This window comes from Ornithorhynchus anatinus, chromosome 17, assembly GCF_004115215.2.
Source record: "Ornithorhynchus anatinus isolate Pmale09 chromosome 17, mOrnAna1.pri.v4, whole genome shotgun sequence".
Classification (NCBI taxonomy): Eukaryota; Metazoa; Chordata; class Mammalia; order Monotremata; family Ornithorhynchidae; genus Ornithorhynchus; species Ornithorhynchus anatinus.
In genome coordinates this window covers 19,898,546-19,925,756 of record NC_041744.1, presented here as the reverse complement: position 1 = coordinate 19,925,756, position 27,211 = coordinate 19,898,546, and the positions used below count along the sequence as shown (strand labels likewise).

At 49.8% G+C, this 27,211-nt stretch overlaps 2 long non-coding RNA genes and 2 other non-coding genes across 4 annotated transcripts in view; all 4 read left to right on the top strand.

Moving 5' to 3' along the window:
• LOC120638910 overlaps nt 1-27,211 on the top strand; it is a 338,450-nt gene that overhangs the window by 195,210 nt on the left and 116,029 nt on the right. Inside the window, exon 7 of the long non-coding RNA XR_005660952.1 lies at nt 7,676-7,742. This is a non-coding gene — a long non-coding RNA (uncharacterized LOC120638910). The remainder of the gene's footprint in view (nt 1-7,675; nt 7,743-27,211) is intronic.
• Nucleotides 8,966-9,067, top strand: MIR99 (microRNA mir-99). The gene has a single exon (NR_036429.1). It is a non-coding gene; the product is annotated as a microRNA mir-99 (primary transcript).
• The window catches only part of LOC120638911, a 30,888-nt gene continuing 13,220 nt past the window's right edge, over nt 9,544-27,211 (top strand). The window contains exon 1 of the long non-coding RNA XR_005660953.1: nt 9,544-9,753. This is a non-coding gene — a long non-coding RNA (uncharacterized LOC120638911). The remainder of the gene's footprint in view (nt 9,754-27,211) is intronic.
• On the top strand, nt 9,750-9,816 carry MIRLET7C-1 (microRNA let-7c-1). Its single transcript, NR_127387.1, has one exon. It is a non-coding gene; the product is annotated as a microRNA let-7c-1 (primary transcript).

Sequence of the window (27,211 nt, the reverse complement as noted above, 5' to 3'; positions counted from 1 at the left end):
CAGGTGGGATATGGCCTATGTCCCAGCTGGGGCTTGCAATCTTAGCCCACATTTTACAGAGGCACAGAGAAGTGAAGTGACTTGCCCAAAGTCCCACAGAGGACAACTGGTGGACCAAGTCTTAGAACTCAGATTCTTCTGACTCTCGGGCCCAGGCTCTACTAACTAGGCCACACTGCTCTTCCCCTGACCTAACGCGAGTATCGGATCCACATCCCAGATGCCTGGCTGGGAGAAAGACGTGGATCTGGTCTCGGTATTTTAAAAAATCCAAAGGGAACCCAGGAGAGAAATGAGGAGTCTGACACCTAAAGGGTCAGGCAAAGAGAACAGCGCACAGGACACAACTGGATTTGAGGAATTTGCAGTGAAGTATTTTACTCTTTGACAAACTGTTTTTTCCATTCACACTTCAGGGGGCGGATCTTTTCCCAGTCAGTCAATAAATCCGTCAGTGGTATTTACTGAGCACTCACTGTCCCAGGCACTTGGAAGAGAACAATACTATAGAGCTGATAGACACGTTTTCCCTCTTCCCAGCCCTACAGGCCTGGTTTATTCACTCTAGCTTTCTGATCCTAGCTCTAAGGACCGCTCCCGCTAATTGTAAATCATTTTGTATGCATGTCTTTCTCGTCGGGCAGTAAACTCCCGCATCTGTTGCACTTTTCCAAGTGCCCAGGACTTAGGTGGCCCTCGGGAAGCACCACCATTTGACGGACTGACTGACTGCAAAGGTCCTCGGCTTCCCGCTCCCGCCCGCGCCGCTCTCGAGGGAGAAGTGGCTTTTGGAAAGCGAAGGCTCCTTTCCCTCAGGCGCCTGAGGGCCATTTTTCTCTGGCGTTCCATTTCCGGCTTGGGAAATCCAGTCGGGCCCACAGGGCAACCCCTTCTTTAGAGCCAGCCCAGTCCAAGCCTTTCCAGCAGAATGTGGATTCATTCCACAGCTTGGTCAAGAGGACTTGTTCATATTGTCCTTGTTCCTTCAAACCATTTTGGGCTTAGTGGCAAGAGCCCGGGCTTGGGAGTCAGAGGTCAGGGGTTCGAATCCCGGCTCTGCCGCCTGTCACCTCTTTGGGCAAATCACTTCTCTGTGCCTCGGCTACCTCATCTGTAAAATGGGGATGAAGAGTGTGAGCCCTACGTGGGGCAACCTGATTACCTCGTATCTACCCCGTCGCTTAGAACAGCGCTTGCCACATAGTAAGCGCTTAACAAATACCAACATTATTGTCACCGGTACCTCGATTCACTTTTGAGGACATTTGCATTTTTTTTGTTGGTTTATTTCAGCTAAGCAGAGTCACTCAGAATAACAAATTTCCAGATTAAAGCGCGCGCACACGCACGCACACGAGTCTTATGTAGCCCTGGTGCCAGGTTGAAATAGAAGACCATCCCAGCCAAATGGTTACCTTTGGTCACCCTGACAATATTCAGAATGGAGCACTGGTCTCCTGGAGATGTGGAGGGCCAGGGCAGCCATATTGTCCTTTAGCCGTTCACAGATAATATCCTAAATTCCTCCTTTCCTATCGTCTAATATCCTTCCTTGGTGCAGCAAGTCACCTTCCTGGCCAAGACTCAGATGACAGCAATCTTTAAAAGAAATTGCGTCCCGGACGGATCGATGTTTTGCCCACTTGTCCCGTTTCACTTTTCAGAGCGTTTCTTACCATCCGGAGGAGTTTGTCAGCATTCACTATGGGAAATTAATTAATTCAATAGTATGTACTGAGCGCTTACTATGTGCAGAGCATTGTACTAAGCATTCCTGCAGGACCCCCTTTCCCCTTCTGTCCCAACTCTTCTGGGGGATCAAGACTACCCTAAAGGGCCAAAACAGCTTCACCTGTCACCAGTACTGACAGCATAGACGTGTTCCGAGGCCAAAGGAAAAGGGTTCCAGTCTAGCGACTCGGCCCCTTGTTCAATCTTAACTGATTTCCTTTTTCAATAAAAGCCAAAAATTGGCGGCCCTGCGGGTCTGAATTCTGGATCTTCCGGTTCAGGGAGGGTTTAGGGTGTGAAGAAACCAAATAGGAAACGTGAAATTCATTCAAGTAAGAGCCGTCCGAAAGGCTCGGTTGGAAGTGTTAGTCACTGCCAAATTCAAGATGTCATTTAGGCACTCGCCGCACAGTTGGTGAGGGATGGAAAGCTGGGGGCAGAGCAAGCGCTGGGGTGGATACAAGCAACTCAGGTTGGACGTAGCCCCCGTCCCACATGGGGCTCACGATCTTAATCCCCATTTTACAGATGAGGTAACTGAGGCCCAGTGAAATGACTTGCTCAAGGTCACACTGCAGACAAGTGGCAGAGCCGGGGTTAGAAACAAAGAGGAAGAAAAAAAATCACAGGCCAACAATGGTATGAATTGAGCGCTTACTAAATGCAGAGCACGGTACTAAGCTAACTGCCCAGCTAATAGAGTTGGTAGTCACGATTCTGGCCCACAAAGGGCACGGTGACAAGAAACCCGAAGTAGAATCTCTGCATTCCATAACGAGGAACAGGAGTGGGTGTTACCTTTCCACCAAGAACCGTCTTCCCCTTTTGTCTACTTTTGTCCACTTTGGGAAATAGTGTGGCCTACTGGGGAGAACCCAGGCCCGGGAATCGGATGCTTGGATTCTAATCCCATCTCCATCACTTTCTTTCCGTGTGACCTTGGGCAAGACACCTCACTTCTCTGTGCCTCAGTTCTCTCCTCTGCAACTGGATTCACTATCTGTTCTCCCTCCTTCTTAAACTGCAAGCCTCACGTGAGACCTGGTTGTCTTGTATCTATTCCAGCGGTTAGTACAGTGCTTGGCATATAGTAAGCGCCTAACGCATACTACGGTTATCATTATTGCTATTCCCCAGAGGTTTCCTAGTGTCAGGTGTGACAATAAATTGGAGTCCCAGGCATTTAACCAAGGATTAACCAAGGGAAGATTGCCTCCTTTTCCAGTCTCATCTGAAAATTGGATTTATATTAAAAGAGGGGACAGAGAGCAGTTTGAGAATATGATCATTAAATAGAAAGTTGAAAGGCCGTTTGTATATGTGCCAATAGAAGTACAAATCTAGAGGGAAAGCCATAAATCTCTTTCATCCACTTTATGCCATTTGGCCGAAGGAAACCCTCTTCTCGTCCCTTGGGGAATTTAGTTGTGTTTGCTTCCGGAGCTAAAGATGGGACTGCTAAAGGAGCAATCTTGTGCCTTCTGAGGATGGAATCCAGGTTTTCGGCGACTTTCCTGGCTGCCCATTAAAGGAGTTTGTTCAGTTTGCCGGCGGATTCTCGGTAGAGTTGGGGGAAGAAGCAGGGTCCGCTTTGAAGGATTTCGTGGACCGCTCCAGTGCTCTATTACACGAACAAGTGGAGGTTGGAATCGAAGTGGACCACGGCTAATTGCAAAGTAGAGATGGAGGTGTTGCCTCTGGAAGATGGGGCTCTCGGAGTGATCCTTGGCCTTACGTTCCTGTCGTTTCACTATTCATCGAGCTTTCCCACTTCTGATCCTTTGATTTTCGAGGAAAATGTTACATTTAAGCCCGAAGAGGTGCCGTTCAAAAAAAGATGTCTCTGGCCCGAAGGAAGCTTACTTCTCTGTTAATTAATTAATGGCGGTTTCATTCCAAAACGATGTGAATTCCTTCATTACAACATCAGTTCCTGGAAGAGAAATGTGTCATCCTTGGGAATTCGCTTGGCATTTTACTCCGGATTAAGTAATCTCGTGAATGGCCTGTCTCCGCCGCTTTCAAGATGCCTCCCTGGCACCGGGTAGACGGGATCCTGTGAGGAAGGAACAGAGAGCTACCGCTCGGATGTGTCGCTCTCTGCAGAGCGGAATGCCAGCTAGCTGTCGGAGCCACCGGCGGGGGATTATGGTGGGACGTCGGAGCAGGGTCTCGTATGCCTCAAATCCCGACTGGCTCGCTTTCGGAGGCGGCTGCTTCCAGGAAAATCGCAACGGGTAATGCGTGCCTACTGTTGGCAGAGAGTAGCGCCGGGCACATCCAGGACGTAATGCGTGCCAGATTAGATCGGGAAGAAACGAAAACCCGGGAGAGGGGTTTGGACGTGGGAAGGAGGGAGAGAGAAAGGGGCAACCGCATCCGGAAAGATGTCTCCTGGAGCCGCAGGGAGTCATCGGGGGGACGAAGAAGGGGACGACGAGAGGGAGTGTGCCTTTAAGTCCGAAAACTAGCTTGCTCTCTGCTACGTCTTTTCGTTGGCGAAACCGTTTGGGTGTGTTCTGAGATGAAGTTGCCGAGTAGGCATGTTCAGACCTTTAATTGCTACATGTAGTCGAAAGGGTGGTTTTGTGCTTTCTTCCCCCCCTCCCGCCCCCAACCCCCCCATCCACCCACCCACCCCGTCTCCAACGACAAGAAGCCAGAGTCCGCCGCGCAAATGAAAGCGGCATCGCGAAGAATCAAATTCACTTTGGACGAGGCTTCAAATTCCGAGTCGTCATTGCATTAGGCAGCACAATCCCATCTCTGGTTGATGGGCAGCAGAAGCGGGCAGCCTGCCAGGTAGGCGTTTCCATGACTCCCAGCCCCCAAAGGTGATGCGTTTTTTTTTTTTCCAGCTAATTCAATGAAGAGGGGGTTGAACTTTGGGTCTGAACGAGAGACAATAGCCGCCTTCGCAGGATCAGCAGGAACGGTTTGCGGGAAGGAACTCCACATTTGGCATTCTCTCTCGGGCGACCTGACGGAGGTTTTGTGACGGTGCCAGCGGCGACTCCCCGCTTCCCCCGGCGGCCCCCTCCCCGCTCAGCTTTTCTTACCCGGCTCGAAAAATGGTGGATCTTTCACGCTTGACTCTAGCCAGACGCAGCGAGCGATTGGGTTCTGAGGCACAACTTTGCCTTTCTTCTGGCTCCTTTGGCAGGGCACCAGGAGGCTGTCCTTTTCATGCCTGATAAATCCTGCTTCTTATCTCTAAACAGAAAAAAGGAAATATAAACAGAATATTCAGGTCGCATAAGCGAATCTCAGACCGGCACGGTGAAGTTATTTTTTGCCCCCACCCCTTTTCGGGCCTGATGGTAGAGGGGGACTTTTTGTTTTGTTTTTCTTCACAGCTGGTTTCCCGGGGCGGTCGGCCACCCTCTTCGACACTGGAAGAAGAAAAGTTTCTCCGGTCCCTGAGGTTCAGGCGTCTGAACTGGGCGACCGGGCGAGAGTCTTGCCTCTGAGCTCACTGCTGCAGTCCGGTCAAGGCGTTGGCATCTTGCCTCGTCACCTCCCGTTCTCTCCGCCCTCCCTCCTCCCCCGGCCCCCGCCATCCCTCCCCACTCCTCGGATCTGGCAGAGCCGTGCAAACTCCATTTGTAAAATCAGCACAGGCGAGATGGATTTTCTGGTCTCTCCCACCTTCCACCGCTGGGCTGGAAGTTGCGGCAAGGATTGGTGCAGCTTTTGCGCAGTGCTCTGTGCCTGGAATTCCGAGAAGAAGGAAAGCGGAGGCAGGCATCCCGGTCCTGTCCGTTCTGAGAAATAACAGGAGCCTCCGAAGAAACAAATCTGACTTTGTCCTACATTCGAGAGTGCTGGGGGAAAAAAAGTAACTCTCCTGCGCAACCTTTTTTTGTTTTTTTTTGACTGGCACATTAAGCCACAGACATCAAGATGCACTAAAATCTTTAAACAACACAACTAAATGAGACACAGTGACTTTTATTTTTTAATATATGTATCGCATAAATATCCATACTTTGCACTGGGTGAAAATGCACCTTTCATATCAGGTATAATTTATTTTCTTATTTTTTCCCCTCTCCTTTCGAAACCTGCTTTGCCTAATAGAACCCCCTGTCTGTTCCGTAGACCGTATTTAGCAGATCTTGACGATTTTCTTTTGCTAACTTTTGACTTTTAGTTCAGTTGCTCGGATCCTGATGTGAAAGGGATTGGGAGGGAGAGTCTGAAAGTCGCGTCGACCCGGAGGATCTGATCCATTTTTCGATCTAGCTTGGACCTGAAGTTGGGCAAAGGCAGTAACGATTGTCCGTGCTCTCTGACGTTCAGTATTCGCTTGGATAGCTGTAAGAAACGAGGGTATCTGGGGAGGGCTGCTGAGGAGAGTAAAAATCTTTTCTTTTTTTTTAATTTGTAGCATGTGACTCGTATTTTCGATTCCTCAAGAAACAAACTTCTTCAACTCACAGTACCAAAAAAAAAAAAAGAATTAAAAGAATAGTTTTGTGTGTCCAGTACCGTGTGTGGAGTATTTCAGTTCCCCGTTGGCGTGCCTTGAAAATTGTATTTAAGGAATGGACAAAGAATTCGGGGTAACAAGGACAGTGATAAAAGGCACAAGCTCTCGAGACTTGCGTGCAGCAAACTGCTCTGTGAGGATCTTTTACTGCGTCTCATTTTAAAGGTGTTCAGTAAGGAAGGGCTCACCCTGACCGACTTGGAGGCAGTGCCGAAAATGTCCGGCGAGGATTTTCCGTGAAAGGCGCAGACCAACTTACTCTAAGTATAAAGTAAAGTGCTGCCTCAGCAGATCAATTGCTTTTTCATCATGTTGTCTGCTGTGAAAATAAATCGCTAGGCAATTTGACCAATTTGTTACAAAACTAATTCCAGTTGGCCCACTGTGGAAGGTTTAGCCAGAATGACTTTACATATATATATATATATATATATATGCGTGTGTGTATATATGTTGATTTGCTATCTTTTCTCCTGCCTGGACTGTGCGTGCGTATGTTTTATATAGGTGGGTGAGTCTACGTCCTAACGCGTAGCGTGGCTTCTGTTGTTCCGACATAGCCTAGGCAGAAAAGACTTGGGAAATATGCACTGGGATTTCCTAAAAAACTGAGGTTTCTGAATTATGAAATGGTGATGACTAGTTGACTTTTACCTAAAAGAGTTTTTTTAAAAAAAAAACTTTGCCAGCACACTGAGAGGTTTGTAGCACGACATTTAACTCAGCTCACTTCTTTTAAACGGGTTTGATAGTGAAAGTCGTAATAAAGCTTATCGATCGGATGATTGATTCTGATTCAAGGAATTGTGGGAAATCACTCAAGTGCTCATATTCTATTTATGAGTGATTGTTCGTTCGAACCGAACTGAGAGCAAAGGCTTCCGTTTGCCTTCCGGGACATTTTTCGGGAATTATTGCCAAACAACATCGGTATCGCAACTATCCTCCGTGGAGCGCCTAAACGTACACCTGCCCAGTGCATTAGTTTTCAGTCTCCAGAGATCAGTCGAAACTTTGGGGTCGACACGTTTCCCCGTCGTGGTTTTTTCCGAGACAAGTTGAATGAAACTTTTCTTAACCGTGGGCTCCCTGGCAGACGAAACCCCTCTCTAGTTTTTCTGCTTCGTTATGCAAGGCGGGCTGCTTCTAGCAGGCAGACTTCCTCGCGCTGTCCGTTCTGTCCCGTGATTAACCGCCCCCCAGGGCCCCCAACCCAAAATGAATGAATGCCTGAAGCACCGAATTCCAGTCAGCTAGAGGGTTTGTGCTGCCTCTCGGTTTTCCACCTAGGCCTCAAGAAAGAGCTTCTTTTTCAGGATTCACTTCCAAATGGTCATCTCCTTTTTTCCTACCTCTGGAGCACCCCGATCTCTCACCTCACGCTCACCCGCACCCCAGAGGCTCTATTCAGGCTCAAAGTTGTCTCATGTTTCTTGTTCTTGGTTGTTTTAGGAGGAAAAAGAACCCTGACATGAATATGGAAAGGAAAGGAACCGATTCAAAGCGGAAATCCCTTCAGGTAATTAAATCGTCCACTTTGCTATCGTCCGTTTTCTTTCAGTCCCGGTGTTAAAAATATGTCCAGCGGCGGGATTTCTTTCCTGTTTACAGAATGGAGCTCTCTTACACATTTATCTGCCCCGATTTGCTGGTTTGGATATTTTTGTTCTTTCAGTTGGGAATAGCGGGATCCTGGCGGCTTTGGCGACTGCCTGAAATTACGTTGTTAGAACAGTGCCCGTTTCGGGTGTGCACGCACGCATACACACACGCACACACACGCTTGTGTGAAATGAAATCTGCACTATGCTGCTTTCTGAAATGATCCATACCTTTAACGTGCTCGCATATCAGAGAACGGAATGTTGGCAAACTATATCGTAATTTCTAAAAATTCGGGGAAGAAAAACGAGGGCCCAAGTATTTTGCGGGTCTCCGACACCCTTGAATTGCCTGCTTCTCCTTGTAGGTTGGCGTCTTTATTTGCAGGGTGAATTAGAGAACTTTTTTTACCTACTTTTGTCACTTTCGAGGGCGTGGTGGCTGAATTTTTAAATCATAGAATGGGAACAAAGAAAGAATTTGAAAAGTTCAAGAACATCACAGCGCTTTTCCTAAAGAACCCCAGCAATGTGGACATGAGCCAAAACATTCCAAAAGTCACTGGAGCTTTTCAAAAATATTGGAATCTCTTTTTTTTTCTTCCTTTTTGCCCTTTAATGTACATCAGACATTCAAAGAATAGGAATGCAGTTTAAAGTTGTGCCTAGTCAGACCAAATTTGCCCGAGCGGTTTGCTTAGGAAGCCAAGTAATTGCGTAGAAAATCACCCTGCTGCTAGAAAATGTTCCTGAAATGATGTCGCTGGTTTATGTTTCGACTTGTTTTAATCTATCAGTATTTTAAGACTGTCAGACAATTAGAATTTTTCCGGTATCACACCTGTTGACAGGTTGAATGTTAATCGGAGGGATTATACGCTGCAAAATTATATGCTGGGGCGTGATAAATACCTTCCTCTTTATTTGATGTCTGTGATGAGAGGGGCACGGTCTGTCGATAAATTCGAATGCAAAAAGCCGCCGCGGGGGCCTTTCCATTGAACGTTTTCATCTCGGACCGAGTGGCGCCCATCTTTTTAACCGCCTAACCCAACACCTTCGATCCGGGCCTGTCGTCGTTGAGAAAACGTTCCCGATGGCTTGCCGTCAGTTCTGCGCTTGATGTCAGCTGGGAGAGACCGTGTGATAATGCCAGTTGGCATAAACCCGTAGATCCGATCTTGTGGTGAAGTGAAATACACAAGCTCGCCTCTCTGGGTCTGTGTCAGTGTGGTAATCGGACAAAAAGTTATGCTTCCAGTTGTTGGAGAGATGGTGCTCTGACCCATTCAGAAGGACATCTGCTCTAAAGGATAATTTTCCCCTTTGGCTTAGCTCGTCATGCCCGTCCTGAGCCGGAGCCATTTTACTTCTCAGTCACTCGAGTGAGCTGCCGTGGAAGGCACGTTGTGCTTTCCGTTGAACGTCCATTGAACGGGCCCGATTTCATTGGTTTATCACGTATTTTTTTTTTTTTGGCGTGGGGTGGAGGGATTGAGAAAAAGTGTAACCCGGCTTCTCAAAGCCACCAGGGCACGTCCAGGTCACGTGGGTCACCCTGTCGCCAGAAGAACGCCGTCTGTTGGCTTGAAAGCAGCGATCGGCGACCTGAGGAAAGCTTTCAGAACGACAGTTGGGGGGAGACGGTGGGGATCAGGCGGGTTTTCCCCGGGCCTATCCGAGCCAACCCCCCCCCCCCCCAAGGAAACAATTCCAACTCGGACTCTGGCGGGAGGGAAACCCGATGAAGCGATCTGGGGTTCACGGGTGCCGGAGATTGGTCCGCATCCCAGGGCGTTCCGAGACTGGACACCCCCACCCCAGCAAGGAGCCCTCTGACACGGGAGGCGCCATTTTGGAGGCGGCTGGCCGAAGACTGGAAGAAGACTCTCCGGGTCGTCTCTGGAAGCCGTGTGCATCCGGGTTGAGGTAGTAGGTTGTATGGTTTAGAGTCACACCCCGGGAGTTAACTGTACAACCTTCTAGCTTTCCTTAGAGCACACTCGGTTCTTCGCGGGAGTCATCACCGTTTCCAGCTGGCCAGGAGAGCCCTGCCCGGCAAAGAGCCAGGTGTCTCTGGCAACGGGGGGGAGGAGGGTGGGCATTACGCCACGGCTTTCATACGGTCGGGACCCTCCTAATTGCTAGAAGATTCCCTCCTGTCCAGCGCTGGACAACGGTAAGGTGTCGTTCCCGATCAGACCCCACGTTCCCGACGCCTGGAAGAGGGAGTCGGCTACGCTTTGCGCCTTAAGGGTGACGATGGAAAAACAGGGAGCCGCGATAGTATAGGCGGGTACAGGCATTTCCGGTGTAGACCGACTGTTGGTTTAACGTTGACTCCCTCCCCGCTGAGCCGGGCGGTTTCCGAACTGCCAGGTTGCTTGCCGAACAGCGTCTCTCCAAAATTTCCAGGGCGTGGCAGGAAGGTTTGCGGGAGACTGAGATCCAGTTCTGTTCCATGTTCAGGGTTTTCAGCCCCAAAGAAAGACGGTTTAGCCAATGGAAGTCGGAGACTCTGGCGAGGTTCGTCGTCTGTGTGTGTCCTTCTGACCCCCTTCTTGGTAGCCACTTGTAAGTTAGAGTAGATAAAGCAAAAAAAAAAAAAAAAGAGTGGGCAAGTGAAAATACATCAAAGATTGAGAAGATCGGTCTGTAATGCATCGTAAGGACTTATAATGGCCACCATCTTGTATCTATATATATATTTGTGTGGAGCGGGGTGGGCGGGGGGCAGTTACTTGTTAAACACTATGTGACAAACACTGTTCAAAGTGCTGGGGTAGAAGATAATTCAAGTCAGACACAGTCCCTGTCCCTCATGGGGCTCGCAGTCTAAGTAAGGGGGAGAACAGGTATTGAATCCCCGAATGCAGTTGAGGAATGCCCCTTCCAGACTTTAAGCTCACTGTGGGCAAAGAACAGGTCTACCAATGCCCTTACATAGTACTCTCTCAAGGGCTTAGTACAGTGCTCTGCACACAGTAAGCGCTCAATAAATACGATCGATCGAGGCCCAGAGAAGTGACTTGCCCGAGGTCACTTGGCGGAGCCAGGATTAGAACCCAGCTCCTCTGGCTCCCAGGCCTGTGCTCTTTCAGGTAGGCCCTGCTGTTTCTCTGCAGAAATCTGCTCTGAAATTTAATGTGCGTATGGTATCTTTTAAGTGCTTACTGTGTTCCAGACGCTGTAGTAAGCGCCGGGGCGGATACAAGGAAATCAGGATGGACACAGTCCCTGTCCCACATGGGGCTCACAGTCATAATCCCCATTTTACAGATGAGGTAACTGAGGCCCAGAGAAGTGAAGCGACTTGCCCAACGCCTGCCAGCAGACTAGTGGTGGAGCCGGGATTAGAACCCATGACCTTCCGATTCCCCGATGTTCTGTCGACTCTGCCGTGTAGCAGAGTCTCTCTGAGGCCATCCAGTAGATATCCACTCAGGTTGGGTAGCAATGAAAAGGCACAGGAGTCGCCAACATCTCCTGGAATGTGGGAAGGGTAGTAATAATGTTGGTATTTGTTAAGCGCTTACTATGTGCAGAGCACTGTTCTAAGAGCTGGGGTGGATAATAATAATAATGTTGATATCTGTTAAGCGCTTACTATGTGCCGAGGACTTTTCTAAGCGCTGGGGGAGAGACAGGGTAATCAGGTTGTCCCACGTGAGGCTCACAGTCTTCATCCCCATTTTACAGTTGAGGTAACTGAGGCAGAGAGAAGTTCAGTGACTTGTCCACAGTCACACAGCTGACAAGTGGCAGAGCTGGGATTCGAACCCTTGACCTCTGACTCCCAAGCCCGGGCTCTTTCCACTGAGCCACGCTGCTTACCCTCCTGGGTAAGGCCCAGGACGCCCTTTTATCTGTCCAGGGAAACTCTTTGCCGTGTCCTGTCCTCTCTCCCACCCGAGGGTCCTCCTGTAAGTGTTGCCCCTTCGGGCCCTCTATTTCTGCATCCTCCCCCTTCTCTCTCACTGCCACTTAAGCTCGTTGCGGGCAGGGAGTGTGTCTACCAACTCTGTTGTATTGCATCTTCCTGAGTGCTTAGTACAGTGCTCTGCACACAGTAAGGGCTCAACAAAAACCATTGATGGATTGATCTGAGAAGTGATCCTCAGCCTCAAGATGGCAATCTCACCACCGGGCCAACGCTTGCCCCTCCTCCTCGCCACACTGCCGGGCACGTGGGCGGAGAATCACGGCCAACCCGCGGGGCAGAGTCTCCTCACCCGTTTCCCCGTTTTCATCCAAGCTCGGGAAAATGGCAACATTTCGAAGAGACCTGGTGGAAGGTTAAGACACAGCGTGACGAATCAGGTTAAGAAACAAGATTAAAATTAGCAGGGCGTCCTCTGAGCGAAGAAACCGCAAAAGCGATTTTAGCTGAACGGTTCAAATTTTTTAATGGTGTGCAAGAGTATTTGCTCAAGGCCTTGGGATAATGACGCTGAACAGATACATTCGGCGTGGGGGTGGCGGGGAGGTTCGTTATTTGGGAGTTTCGGAGGTGGGTTGGGTGCAGTTCTCTTCCAAGAGTATTGGATTACACGGTGGGTTTCCCAGTCGAAGGAGTAGGACAGGGCTGGAAATCCCAATTAGTCAAGCAAGATTTAAAATTCTATTAACGGTTATTACTGTGGTATTTGTTAAGCGCTTACTATGTCCTAAGCATTATAATAAGCCCTGGGGTAGATACAGGTTGGACACAGTCCCCGACCCAGATGAGGTTCAGAATGTGATCGGTCGCTCTTTTGTGAAGCGCTTACTACGGGTCAAGCAGTGTGCTAAGCGCCGGGGTAGATACAAGTTGATATGTCCCTGTCCCACGTGGGGATCTCAGTTTTAGGGGAAGGGAAGACAGGTATCGACTCCCCCTAGTACGGGGGAGGAAACTGAGGCACAGGGAAGTGAAGTGTTGCCCACGGTCACCCGGCGGAAGAGTGGGAGGGCTGGGATCAGAATCCAGATCCTCTGGCGTCCACGCCCGTGCTCATCCACTAGAATGACCCTGGATAGTTGGCCTTTTCCTGTGGTCTTAGCGGATCCCAGAACATGGTGTCATCATACCGTTCTCCCAGCACGCATCTCTCGGGGTGTCTCTAAGAAGCCGTCGCTGATTTTGAACCAGAAAGAGAGCATTAAAGGGATGACATCCCAAAGTCACGCCCTTGGCTGAAAACGGGCCCAAAAGCTTAGCACTTTGACCCACTGGTTTCATCTGTGGTTTTCCCCGGGGGGACGTTCGGGCCTCCAAAGGGGCAGCGGGGTTGGAGTGAGTCCATCCCATCTCTGACCGGCCTTCATCGTAGGAATAGAAGGTGCAACCGGCTCACGGTCCGTTGGAATCGGTCGAATTTCAGGTGGCCGTTGGAAATGGCTCAGACCAGCTCAGAAATAGACCGGCTGAGGCATAAGCCGGCCCTTGACTCAGCTGGCACCGATAATCACGAATGGAGACATCATAAACACCTCGGCGGCGATGCCGACCGTCATCTCTTTCTTAGATCTGCAGCATAAATTGCCCGGTGGGGTTTTTAGGGACAACTCGTCTCCTCCGGTCAGCGAGGCCTTAAATGGTGCCGCTCCCTGGTAATTTAGGCATGGACGCTCAGACTCCACGAATCGAAACGAAGGCCATATTTTAAGAGATTACCTTCCGGCCGATCTATTCTGTTCACCTTCAACTTAGAGGGTCATTATGCCCTCCCTCCCCCGACAGCCAAAAATAAAAATCCACCGCTGTTGGATTTCCTGTTTTTCTGGTGCTTTGGAGTGTCGTTCGGGAACACGACGCCGATAGAATTCCAGTCGCACGATACTACGTTTCCTCCCTTCACTCTGCCCCCTCTCTTTTTATGGTGTGCTGCCGGTCCTCGAGGTTGAGAATGTCGGCCATCTGAGATGGATCCAGACGTATTAAGAACAGACGTGAAGATCTACAAGGGGACTTGGAGTCATTAAAGCCTCCGCTGTAATGGTAATGCCGAAAGAGCAAGTTAATGGAAAAATAATGGGTACATCGCAGGGCTTTCTAAAAATAGCTCCATTTAGCTCCTCGCATCTTTGACAGAGCACTGTGGGCAACTCCGGCTCAGAGTGGAATTTCCATGATTTTCCGTAACCCGTTCGTGAGCGGGCATGGGTTTGGATCCCTCCGGCCCCTTGAAAAGCAGCAGGTCCCGTCGTCTCCGTCTCGCTCGTGGGGACGTCTCCGAGATAAAACGAGCCCGCCGGGAGTCTCCCAACAAGTCGAGGACTGGTAGCACACCATAAAAAGAGAAGCTGCAGTTCACATGCGTGTTCCGTTACCGTGCCCCGTTGCACGACTGTTTCTGTCTCGGATATCACGTTATCAATAATGATGGTATTTAAGCGCTATGTGCAAAACACTGTTCTAAGCGCTGGGGTAGACACAGGGGAATCAGGTTGTCCCACGTGGGGTCACAGTCTTCATCCCCATTTTACAGATGAGGGAACTGAGGCCCAGTGAAGTGACTGGCTCAAAGTCACACGGCTGACAAGGGGCGGAGCCTGGATTAGAACCCACGACCTCTGACTCCCAAGCCTGGGTTCTTTCCACCGAGCCCCGCTGCTTAGACGCGCACCGTCAAGAGAATGTCCCTTAATTCCGCATCAGCCTTAAAGCCAAAATTCATAGTGATCTCATGCCTGAGAAGTAGAGTGGCCTGCGAGTCAGAGGACCCGGGTTCTAATCCCAGCTCTGCCAGTTGCCTGCCATGTGATCTTGGGCAAGTCACTTAACTTTCCTGGGTATCGATTTCTTCATCTGTTAAAGGGGGACTCAGTACCCGTTCCTCCTCTTACTTGGACTGTGAGTGTCTTGTGGCTGATGCGATTATCTTGCATCTATCCCAGTGCTTAGTGCAGTGTTTGGCACACAGTCAAGTGCTTTATAAATGGCCCAATTATTATTTTTAGGAGATGTGTGTTCTTGTCCTTCCTCTGCCACCTGCCTGTTTTATGACACTGGGCAAGTCTCTTGACTTCCAGCTGCCTCATTTGTTGTTATATGGTACTCTGCAGAGCGCTTAGTATGATGCTTTGCGCACCGTAAGCGCTCAATAAATACGATTGAACGAGTTTTCCATTTCTGTGAAAGGGATTAAACGGCCCGGTCCCTTGCCCTCCTAGACGCCGAGCCTCATTCGGGACAGGAGAGGTGTCCAATGTGATTGTATTGTGTCTTCCCCATCATTATTAATGGTAATTAATGGTTAACCACCTCTATGGCCAACAGGATGTGGGCCTGGCTAGCAGCTGCTAGCCACATCTTGCAGGTGGCCCAGCAAGGCCGTCTTCCACAATGCCCAGCTTGCTCGGGTGTGCAAGGGGAGGAGGGGAAGGGTCCCGGCTGGAGCCGCTCCACCGCGTCCCCCTTGCCGCCACGCGTCAGCACCACCCGCTCCCCTTCCCCCCCCCCCCCCCCCCACTGCCGCCCGGCCGTTTCCGCTCCCAAAATTGTCACCTCCCACCTTCTCTCCGCTCCCCGTCTCTGACGCCTGGATCCACAACAGTTGATGCCTCCGCATCCCTCAGGTGTCAGCTAATGTGGGCAGAGGTGACACTGGGGGTCGGGGAGGCGGACGAGGGCCCCTCTCGGTTCACTTCCTATGGTCTTGAGCAGTCGCCGGCCCCGGCCGCACCTGCCTGGGAGCCTTCCTGAGGTGGACATTGCTCGGGAGCCCTGAAATCCTCCTGCAGGCTGGACTCCCACCGAATGGGCGCTTTGGGCTCTTAGACCCTGCCCCTCCCGGCCGGATTGAAACGGGTGGGCTTAGAAGATGCCGATTATCTCAGAAACGAGGACAGAGAACAGCCCCATTTCCACCTTTCACCAATTCCCCTCTGCTCACACCCCCTCCCGATATCTGTCCTGGAGAAGCGATGCCCACCGTCTGCTAGCATTGCCGTGGCCTTTCTCCAGGCCGCTGTCTTTCCGTTTGAGGGCCCAGTCGTGGGCGGGCTTAGGAGAAGCAGTGTGGCCTGGTGGGTAGAGCGCGGGCCTGGGAGTCCGAAGGACCTGCGTTCTAATCCCGGCTCTGCCATTTGTCTGTTGTGTGACCTTGGGCAAGTCACTTCGCGTCTCTGTGCCTCAGTTCCCTCATCTGGAAAATGGGGATTAAGAGTGAGCCCCATGTGGGACAGGGACTGTGTCCAACCTGATTAACTTGTAACCACCTCGGCGCTTACAACAATGCTCGGCACGTGGTAGATACTTGTCATTGTTATATGATGGCCGTTGGGCACATCCGTTCAGGAAAGTAGCACATCTGATAGGGCCAGGTGGTTCTCTCCGAGTACAGGCAGCCGAAAAAAGTTCAGGATGGAGGTACGGACTCGTTTCTTGTGGATCGAGTGCTTGTCCACGTGAAGCTAGCCTTTTGTGAATAACAAACCACTCCAGGCCGACAGGTTTTCACATTTCAGCCTTCTTCCCCTGAATCCCACTTGAACTAATTATCGCCCCTCTTAATCATTCTCCCGTAGCGGCCCAAGACTAAACTCTCAGCTGTATGTGGAAGGTGAACTTTCGGTCTGTGTTCTTGTCTTCTCGTTACTTGCATGGGCACTCAACATTTTTAAAGGAGAAATCCACATTTAAATTGTGTTTCCCTATGACTAGTTGAAAACTCAGTGGGAAAGAGAGAGGGATCGATCAGTCAGTAATATTTACGACTGGAAGCAGCGTGGCTTAGTGCATAGAACATGGGGCTGGGAGTCAGAAGGACCTGGGTTCTAATCCTCTCTCCGCCACATGTATGCCGTGTGACCCAGGGCAAGTCGCTTTACATCTCTGGGTCTCATCTGTAAAATGGGGATTAAGACTGTGTGTCCAACCTGATTAACTTGTATGTCCCCCAGTGCTTAGAACAGTGTGTGGCGCATAGTAAGCGTTTAACAGGTATCGTGATTATTATGGAGGTCCTTCTGCATGCAGAGCACTTTGCTCAGTGCTTTGGAGAGTACTGTCCGTGCCTTCAAAGGAGCTTAAAATGAGTGGGAAAGACCGACCCAGAAAGCGTTTAAAGAAGGAGAAAAGAATGTGTTTGAATTAGTGCTCAGTGGAAAGTGCACGGGCTTTGGAGTCAGGACTCATGAGTTCGAATCCCAGCTCTGCCACTTGTCGGCTGTGTGACTGTGGGCGAGTCACTTAACTTCTCTGTGCCTCAGTTCCCTCATCTGTAAAATGGGGATTAAGACTGTGAGCCCCACGTGGGACACCCTGATTCCCCTGTGTCTACCCCAGCGCTTAGAACAGTGCTCTGCACATAGTAAGCGCTTAACAAATGCCAATATTATTATTATTATTATTAGTGCCTAAAGGCCGATAAAAAGGGAGCATCTTCAGGAATATTTGTACACCCGTCAATCAATCTTATGTATGGGATGGAAATTTTCCTTACTAACTGTAGTCAGTGGTTGGGACAGTAGAGTAAGTAATAATAATAATAGTGTTGATATTCGTTAAGCGCTTACTATGTGCAGAGCACCGGTCTAAGCGCTGGGGTAGATACAGGGTAATCAGGTTGTCCCACGTGAGGCTCACAGTTAATCCCCATTTTACGGATGAGGTAACTGAGGCCCAGAGAAGTGAAGTGACTTGCCCACAGGCACACAGCTGACGGGTGGCAGAGCCGGGAGTCGAACTCATGACCTCTGACTCCGAAGCCCAGGCTCTTTCCACTGAGCCACGCTGTTTACCTGGGTGGTCCCCGCCCTCAAGGAGCCTATAGTCTAGCAAGGAAGGCTGACACTAAAATAAATTACGGAAAGGGGCAGCAACCGAGAAGCAGCTTGGTGTTGTGGATAGAGCCCGGGCCTGGGAGTCAGAAGGTCACGGGTTCTAATCCCAGCTCCGTCACTGGCCTGCCGTGTGGCCTTGGACAGGTCACTTCATTTCTCTGTAGCTCATTTGCCTCATCTGTAAAATGGAGATTGAGACGCCGAGCTCCACACGGGACGGGGACTGTGTCCAACTCCATTTCCTTGGATCGACCCCAACGTTTAGTACAGTGCCTGGCACAGAGTAAGCGCTTAACAAATACTATTATTATTAATAACGGTATGGACATGAGCACTGTGGGGGTGTCCCGGTATGTCGGGGTACATTCTGACCTTCCTGCATTGAGTAGGGCCTTTTGGACTAACTGGCCATCTCGTCTCCCTGGACAGTTGTGAGTTCCAGTTGAGAAGAGATGCCGTGTGACCCAAGACAAAGTGCTAAATTTTGCCTCGTGTCATTTGCGTGCAATTTTATCCCCAGAGACTGCCTGCCCCGTCTGTAATGAAGGACAGATTTTGCTTCTAAGCACTTAAATTTGTCCCGGGTCTACATTAATATTGTTTACACTTAAAATAGTCAGCATTCTAAGTTAGTTTCTGCTTTCTTTTAATGCACATTTATGAGCAAAGGAATAATTAGCGGAGGTTCCAAATTTCCAATTAAAAACACATGGTGAGCCCAAAATGTGTTAACAGAGCCCTGTGTGGGTTGCTGGAGCTATTATGGTTTAATCTTGGCTATAGGGGATCCTACTTGCTGTTCTTAAAAAAAAAAATCTCAGGCCAAGGGCTCCGCCATTTCATTCAGACCGCGGAAGCGGAAAAGGGAGCAGGGATTTAAGCTGCCATTTTGGCCCTTCTCAGCCCTGTTTGGAAACTCGTGGGTCATGCGACCGGCTCCCACCTCTGTGGAGGCCATCACACCCATGGCCTCCGTGGAATTGGCCCTTGTGAAAATGCCCAGGATTTTGCCGGTCTCCCCACACTAGATTGCAAACTCCTTGTGGGGCAGCAACCAGGTCGTCTTCCTCTATTGGACTCTCCTAAGTACAATACCCTGCGCAGAGCAGTCGCTCAGTAAATGCCATTTGCTTGCTTGTTTGATTGAAGCGGTGGTTTGGAGAAGCAGTGTTCCTCAGAGGAAGCCCACCACCCATTCCGGGACCAGCTTCTTAACACGAATAACTGTGACCTTGGTTTCGCCCTCAGCTGTGTGCCGAGCACCGGGGCTGATTCGCCACAGTCTCCATCTTGCATGGGGCTCGTGATCAGAGGGGAGACCGGGACAGTGAGAGCTTGGCTCGGGGGGGAAAGCAAGCCTTTGGCCCTTTCCGTCGTCCTCAAGTGCTCGCAGCCTGTCCTTGCTCGCTGCCCGGACGGCGAAAGGATTTGATTAAAGTGAATTGGCCAACGGGGATGGAAAATAAACATTTGGGTATTAAGATGATGGGCCGAACCCATATTCCCTTTCCGAGGTTATTAGCAATTCAGTGAAGAAAGGGAGTTCCCCCACCCCATGCTATCTCTCCCCTCCTCCCCCGTATCCAGCTCTCTCTCCTTCTTGATCCCCGCTCACGGCTCAGTGAGAATGCAGCCCAGCGTAATCCAGTGGAACTGGGCCTCAAATCAGCTGCCATAGCTGCTTCCAACTTGTCACCAAGTTTTGCCTTTTAGGGCTCAGGGATCAGAGAAGCAGCATGGCCCGGTGGATAGAGCCTGGGCCTGAGAGTCAGAAGGAACTGGGTTCTTATCCCCGCCCCGCCGCTTGTCTGCTGTGTGACCGTCGGCAAGCTTCACTTCTCTGAGCCTCAGATAACTCGTCGGTAAAATGGGGATTAAGACTGTGAGCCCTGTGGGGGACAGGGACTGGGCTCAATCTGATTAATTCATATCTACCCCAGCGCTTTATACAGCTCCTAGCACATAGTCAGCGCTTAACAAATACAATTTAGAAAAAGGGCATTGTAAATCCCGTCACTGCTAAAGAGACCCTGCGCCTAAGTCTTTGTAAAAATCAAAGAGTTATTTAGTGGTAGTCATAGTAGGTAATTGTTATTATTATTGTCATTATTGTATTTGCTAAGCACTTTCAATGTGTCAAGCACTGTTCTAAATACAGGGGTAAATACGAGTTAATCAGGTCGGGCACAATCCCTCCATCAGCAGAAGAGCTGGGATTAGGATCCTGGTCCCCCGACTCCCAGGCCCATCCCCTTTCCACTAGGCTTTCTATGTTGCTTCTAGCCTCCATAGTAATAATAATCGAGGTATTTAAGTGCTTATTCTGCGCCAAGCACTGTACTATGCGTTGGGATAGACACAAGATCATCAGGTTGGACACAGTCCCTGTCCCACGTAGGGTGATGAAGCTTGAATAAAGCTATCAGGTGGTTGTTACCAATGATATCGGAGCTCATTCCAGGTCTGTTTGCTGCTTCGGTTATGGAAGGGAGGAGATGAGAGCCCAGGAATTCTCCAGAGAAATAATCACAGTTGAGACAGAACAACCAAGCCCCAATTGGTTTTGGGAGGGATGGATTTACTGAGGGTTTGCCGAGTCTCTCCAAGGCAAATGCTTCCAGAATCCTAAAGCGATGGACCCACAGTTATCTCTCATGCTGGCATTCCAGAGGCTCCATAATCACCAGGGAGTTCCAGAATCCCCCAGCGGGCTCCAGAATCACCACGGAGAACCAGAAATCGTCAAGGGGCTCCAGGGTCACCCGGGGGCCATAGAGTCACCAGAGGGAACCAGAATCAAGAAGGTGGGGGGCTTTAGAGTCATCAGGAGACTCCAGAATCACCCAGGGGTACCCTTAGTCAACAGGGGCCTCTAGATTCACCGGAAGGCTCCAGAATTGCCAGAGGGCTCCAGAGCTTGTGGATGGAGTCCAGGCAGGAGGAAACCAGGCAGAACGCGAGATGATTCAGTCAATAGACAGACCAGCCGTGGTTTTAAACCACACCACGATACATCAGAAGTGCACAGGAACCAGTCAAGAAAATCAAGGACTCAGTGTCTGTGTAAAATATAACACCTCTGGGCTATATTTTCCCTCAAGGGGAAAAAATTGGTCACAAATTAGAAAGGAAAATTTCTGAGAGAAAACTGCCCAAATTCTTCTCTGTGGATGCTCCCTAATGGGGATTCTGACCTGCTCCTCGGATTCCACTGAACTGTCAAATGTCAGTCAGCTGATGCCGCCTCTTCTTTCCGTATTCTGTCGGCTTCTTGAGGGTGGGACACTGCTGCCTTGCCTCCGTTGGACTCTACCAGGCGCCCAGTACAGCACTTGGCACTCAGATGCTCAGTAAATGCCACTGACCACTGCGGTAGAGTAGGGTTCAGTAGGTTGGCCGAGGGCTGTGATTGTACCGATAGACTCATGGATTCCCGTCCTCTTGCTTTGTGATCTACAAGAGATGTCCTCTACACTGTCAGCTGGTTGTGGGTAGGGAATGTGTTTGTTTATTGTCGTATTTTATTCTCCCAAGTGTCTAGTATAGTGCTCTGCACACAGCAAGCACTCAAGAAATAAAATTGAATGAATGTTGTGTGGGATTACAGCCTCTCTGTGGAGAAGGGATGTCAGGACTTCCTTATTCTCCTTCTCGGAGACTGACCCAAGCAGAATCCAAGTCTTTTCTATCCAAATGACTCCCATCGGGAAGCAGTGTGGCCTGTTGGATAGAGCCCGGGCCTTGGGAGTCAGAAGGATTTGGGTTCTAATCCAGTCTCTGTCACGTCCGCTGTGTGACCTTGGGCAAGTCACTTCACTTCTCTCGACCTCAGTAACCTCATCTGTGAAATGAGGAATAAGATTGGGAGTCTCACGTGGGACATTGCCCGTGTCCAACCTGTGTAGCTTGTATCTACCCCAGTGCTTAGTACAGCGCCTGGCAAATAAGTGCTTAACAAATAACAGTAATGACAATAAAGAATGCACTCAGTACATACCACTAATTGACAAGCCCCAGCTGGCTTGGACTGTCTTAATTTTATTATATCTTTTCAGGGTGCTCAAAGAAATTGCATTTATAGACAGATGGTAAACAATTCCGAACGGGTTATGAATTTCAATCCCAGCGAAGTCTGGATGAAGATTCAGTTATCCAAATAAAAGCGGAATGTATTTATCCTGGCACCCGAGGGGGAAAAGATGGACCTTCGGGAAATTCTTCCCCGGGTTCGGAGGCGCGGGCTGTGAGGCGGTTGCTCGGAAAGGGATTCTGTTCCAAAGCTCAGGCATCTGGTCTCACTGGCCTTCTCGGAGAGGCTGAGGAGAGAGAGGAAGGAGCCCCCGGAAGAGAAATGCCGTTGACCCTCCAGCTCAGGAAGGTTAGGGGCCTTAGGCATCTCAGGCGGCGGATTTCCTCCGACCGTGGGCGGTTGGGCACGGGGATGGATCCCCCAGAGGCACGCTGGACCAGTCAAAAGCCCCTGGGACGTGAAAAATAGGAGAGGCTCCGGCTTAACCCGGATGATGTGGGAACGTGTCCGCCGGATCGTGGGCGAAGCAGTCTTCAGGGACGCCCCCTTCAGCCCGGCTTGGGCGTTGGGAGCTTCCGTGAATCTCGGGGAGCGATCCCCGGGTGAAGTTTGGGATGCTTGGGATGCTCCTCCAAAGGAAGCGCCGGCAAAGGGAATATTATTATTATTATCCGCTATTACCGTTATTAATAATAATAACGGTATTTGTTAAGTGCTCCCTATGTGCCGAGCACTGTTCTAAGCGCTGGGGTAGACACAGGGAAATCAGGTTGTCCCACTTGGGGCTCACAGTCTTCATCCCCATTTTACAGATGAGGTAACTGAGGCACCCCGAGAAGTGAAGTGACTTGCCCAAAGTCACACAGCTGACAAGTGGCCCAGCCGGGATTCGAACCCATGACCTCTGACTCCAAAGCCCGTGCTCTTTCCACTGAGCTACGCTGCTTCTCTATTATTATTGTAGTATATATTTTATTACATATTGCACGTTACATTATTGTATTATCATTATGGTACCTGTTAAGGGCTTACTGTGTGCCAAGCACTGTACTAAGCATTGGGGTAGATACAAGATAGCCAGGTCAGGCACAGTCCCTGTCCCACATAGGGCTCACAGTCCTAATCCCCATTTTATATATGAGGAAACTGAGGCACAGAGAAGTTAAGCGACTTGCCAGAGGTCTCACAGCAAACAAATGGAAGAGACGGTGAGAACCCAGGGCCTCTACGCCCGGGCCCGGGCTCTTTCCACTAGGCCACACTGCTTCTCGATGGTTCAGTCCCCCTGTTGTGGTCACCACCTAGGCAGTTTGCCCACAGGCCACTGATCAACTGAGGGTTCCCCACTGCCTTGCGGTGCCTATTTTTTTCAGAGCTCTTTATTTTTTAGTTCTATAAAAAATGACTTCTGGTGTTGGGCCCATATGGACTCAAAGGTACCTCACCGCCCCCACCTCTCGTTAGAGAAAAATAATTTTAACTCATCTCGAGTACCGTTACTTTTTTACCGTCGTCACAGTCGTCATTATTATGAACATATATTGATAACGACTCCGCTACTCAGCGTGAAGCAGGGGCCAAGTTCTTTACTAAATGCTGAGGTAGCTTCGAGACATCTCCCTTGGGATCAGTGTCTAAAATGTCAAGAAAGAGGGCGGGGATCTCAGCTCCATTTTACAGGTGACAAAACTGAGGCCCGGAAAAATGTTTTGCCCGAGGCCACAGAGCGGATCAGTGCCAGTCCCAGGCCCTCTCCACTAGGCCCCGCTTGCCGCCCTAGAATTCTCACGTTTGACCCAATCCCTCCACGTGCCCGAGTGAGTTCGGGTTTAAACAGGTTTCACCCGGCTTCCCCATTGCCTCCTGCTGCCGGGCAGGTGCCTTTATGATTCTAATGTATTTTTTGTAGCAACCGCTTTCCCAAGAAATCCACCTGCCACTGGGGTGGGGTCTCCTTTTGCCGGGATAAAAGGAACAAAGCGCCACTGTTCTTCCACACGAAGGTGTTCTCAGCGGGGAGGAAGGGCATTTTAAAATTGGATTCGAAAGGACCAATCCACGTCCGAGCGTATGTTTTCCCAAGACCTGTGTCTCTCTCGTCTTGCCTTTGACTTTTTAACCGATCTTGACTAAGGGTACCCCTGGGTGATTCTGGAGTCTCCTGATGACTCTAAAGCCCCCCGCCATCTTGACTGTGGTGTCTCCGTGGCCCCCAGGTGACCCTGGAGCCCCTTGACGATGTCTGGTTCTCCCTGGTGATTCTGGAGCCCGCTGGGCGATTCTGCAACTCCCTGGCGGCAGACAGCGCCAGCGTGACATCAACAGAGAAGCAGCGTGACCTACTGGATCGAGCCCAGGCCTTGGAATCAAAAGGACGTGGATTCTAATCCCGGCTCTGCCACTTGACTGCTCTGTGACCTTGGGCAATTCCGTTCATTGCCCTCTTTCTCAGTTACCTCATCTGTAAAATGGGGATGAAGAATGTGAGCCCCATCTAGGACGTGGACTTTGTCCAACCTGATTAGCCTGTATCTACCCCGGGCTTAGCACAGTGCCTGGCACATAGTAAGCACTTAAATGCATTTTTTAAAAATGTAATATGTCTTCCGCTCTAGGCGGTGAGCTTGTTGTGGGCTGGAGATGTGTCTGTTTATTATTATATTGTACTCTCCCAAGTGCTTAGTATCGTGTTCTCCACGCAGTAAGCACTCAATAAATGTGAGTGAGTGATATCCTGAGCCAATTATCACAATCTGAGTTCTCATTTTCAGTGTTTTCAGGTCTACAGGCTTTTTTTATTCTCTCTCTCTCTCTCTCTACTTGATTTCCCAGAATGTCATCAACAGTAATATTCAGGTTCGAGTTGTCTAGACCTGATGTTTACATTTTTCAGCATCCAAGTGGATAACTTAATCCTGTATTCGTTTTTATTTTCAAAAAGGCAGAAATGCCAGGACCCAAGAGATATCCAGTCGGCGCTCAGGAAAGGCTGTTGATGATGATGATGATGATGATATGTGCTATCAATAAAAGATACAAGCCTTTGCCTTCTGGGCAAAGCCCATCTCGTTTCGAAGAGCCTCTTAAGGGCTTAGCCTGGTTAAACAAAGACCTGGTCCGAAGTTGTATATTTAATCCATTAATCAGTCAGTCGGTGGTATTTAGTGAGTGCTTACTGTGTGCAGAGCACTGTACTGAGCACTTGGGAGAATGCAGTTCAACAGAGTTAGCAAACATGTTCCCTGTCCCAAGTTTCCAGAAGACTTTTCCCTCGGCATCCCCGAGACCTTCCGAGCCAACTGTCTCCCGCTCCAGACCGGAAGCTCCTTGTGGGCAAGGAACGTGTCTACCAACTCTGTTATATTGTACTCTCCCAAGTGCTTAATACAGTGCTTTGCACAAAGTAAGCCCTCAGAACATTCCGCTGATTGAGTCATTTGAAGAAATATCTACCTTTGCAGCAAGGACCTTGAAGTAATAGTATTAACTGAGTGCCGACTGCAGACAGTGCACTTGTGCTAAGCACTGGGAAAGAATATACAAGTGGTTCCTGTCCCCTCGGGGGCTCACAGTTTAACTCTGAAGCAGTATGGCCGAGTGGATAAAGCACTGACCTGGGAGCCGGAAGGTCATGGGTTCTAATCCCGGCTCTACCGCTTGTCTGCTGCGTGACCTTGGGCAAGTCACTTCACTTCTATTGTTGCTATTGTTCTCGTCTGTCCGTCTCCCCCGACTAGACTGTAAGCCCGTCATAGGGCAGGGACTGTCTCTATCTGTTACCGATTTGTACATTCCAAGTGCTTAGTACAGTGCTCTGCACGTAGTAAGCGCTCAATAAATACTATTGAATGAATGAATGAATGAACTTCTCTGGGCCTCCGTTCCCTCGTCTGTAAAATGGGAATTGAAACTTTGAGCCCCGCTTGGGACGGGGACTGTGTCCGACGTGATTTGCTTGGATTCCTCCCAGTGCTTAAGGTACAGAGTAAGCCCTTGGCAATTACCATTATTTTTATTATTATTATATCTATGGAATGTCTTCCCCGGCCACCTCCATTTCCCCGCTAGTGGGTGATTCTTTAGTTCTGGACCTCTCCGATTGTGCCGTGTGTTTGATCTCTTTCTTTTTGTAGTCTAAACCCATCCGTCTGAGCAGTTCTCAAGTATTCCTTTCCCCATGCCGGTTTTTTACTGTTTATACGCTCCTAGGTGGTTAGCACATCCCCTGGATTCTGGTGGACCAGTTGATTTGGACATCATTATTCTGAGGGAAGCGGAAATAGCCCACCCTTTCTGTTCACGTTTGTTCGGGCGTAGCGCCTTGAGCACTAAGGGCCGAAAGGTTAGGCAGGATTAGCAACTCCGTCTCCGTAATGCCATTCAACAAGTTTGTTCCTCTTTTATCCCTAAAAGCAACAAAAATCATATTTTCCTGCCCTTCTTGGCTTCTAAGTCTCTTATTGTCTTGCCGGTTTCAAGATATCCTTGCCATTTTCTTTCCCTTGGGTTATTTTCCTAGGGATGTATTGGAATTGTGTCTGAATGGAGTTGCTTGGAAGCACCCTTCGTTATCCACCCAGGTGCTGGAAAACATCGGTGTTCTTGCTTGTGCTTCAGCCTACTTAGAAACTCTGTCTTTTTCTAACCCTGGGCCTGTCGGGGCCTAGATGGGCCTGCCGCCAACAGTCGCCGATGGGCGGCAACACCGGGTCCCTAGAAGGGTCGGAATGGATGGTGGTTGCTGCTCCCTCAATGCCCAGGCTTGGACAGTGGCACTGCGAGTCGGGAGCCGGTGGGGTGTGGTGATCCTCGTCGGTAATCCTTACTGTGGAAAATCCATGGCTGCGAAATGGAGAAGGAACGCCGCTAGACCGTTGAAGGAGAGAATCGCCATAGGTTTGATCTAAACCTTAGGCAGGGGGTCCACCATATTTCAGACTCACTCTCTTGCAACCGCTCCCGGCCTGCTCCTGTGAAGAGTTCCTGCCTCTTACAGTCTTAATCCCCATTCTATTGATGAGATAACTGAGGCACAGAGAAGTGAAGTCACACGGCAGACGAGTGGCGGAGCTAGGATTAAAAACTAGATCCTTTTGATTTCCAGGCCCGTGCGCTATCCACTAGGCAATTCTCAAGTCCTAGGGAGAGTACCATAGAGTGGATAGACATCGCGGGTTCCTAATGGGAATTAGTGGGAGGCATCAATAGACCAAAAGTTGAAGCAGCATGGTCAGGTGGAGTCAGAGGACCTGGGTTCGAATCCTGGCTCTGCCACTTGCTTGCAGACTGAGGAATTTCAACCAACTCGGTTAATCAGTGGTGTTTGGGGAGCACTTACTGTGTACGGAGCGCTGTGCCAAGGGTGCGGGAGAGTGCAGTGGAGTTGGTAGACATGATCCCCTCCCCCAAGGAGCTTAAAATCTGGTGAATTTAAGACTCCGAGAATTTTTCCGAGGACTTTAAGGAGACTGTTGAATTGTCAGTTTTGGAGTCTAGAAGATCCCACTTGAGTTGGGATTCCCTCGCTTATGTGGCTGACCCCCCATTCTGGTTCTCTCGTGTTGCAAAAACTGGCCCCAAAAGGCACAC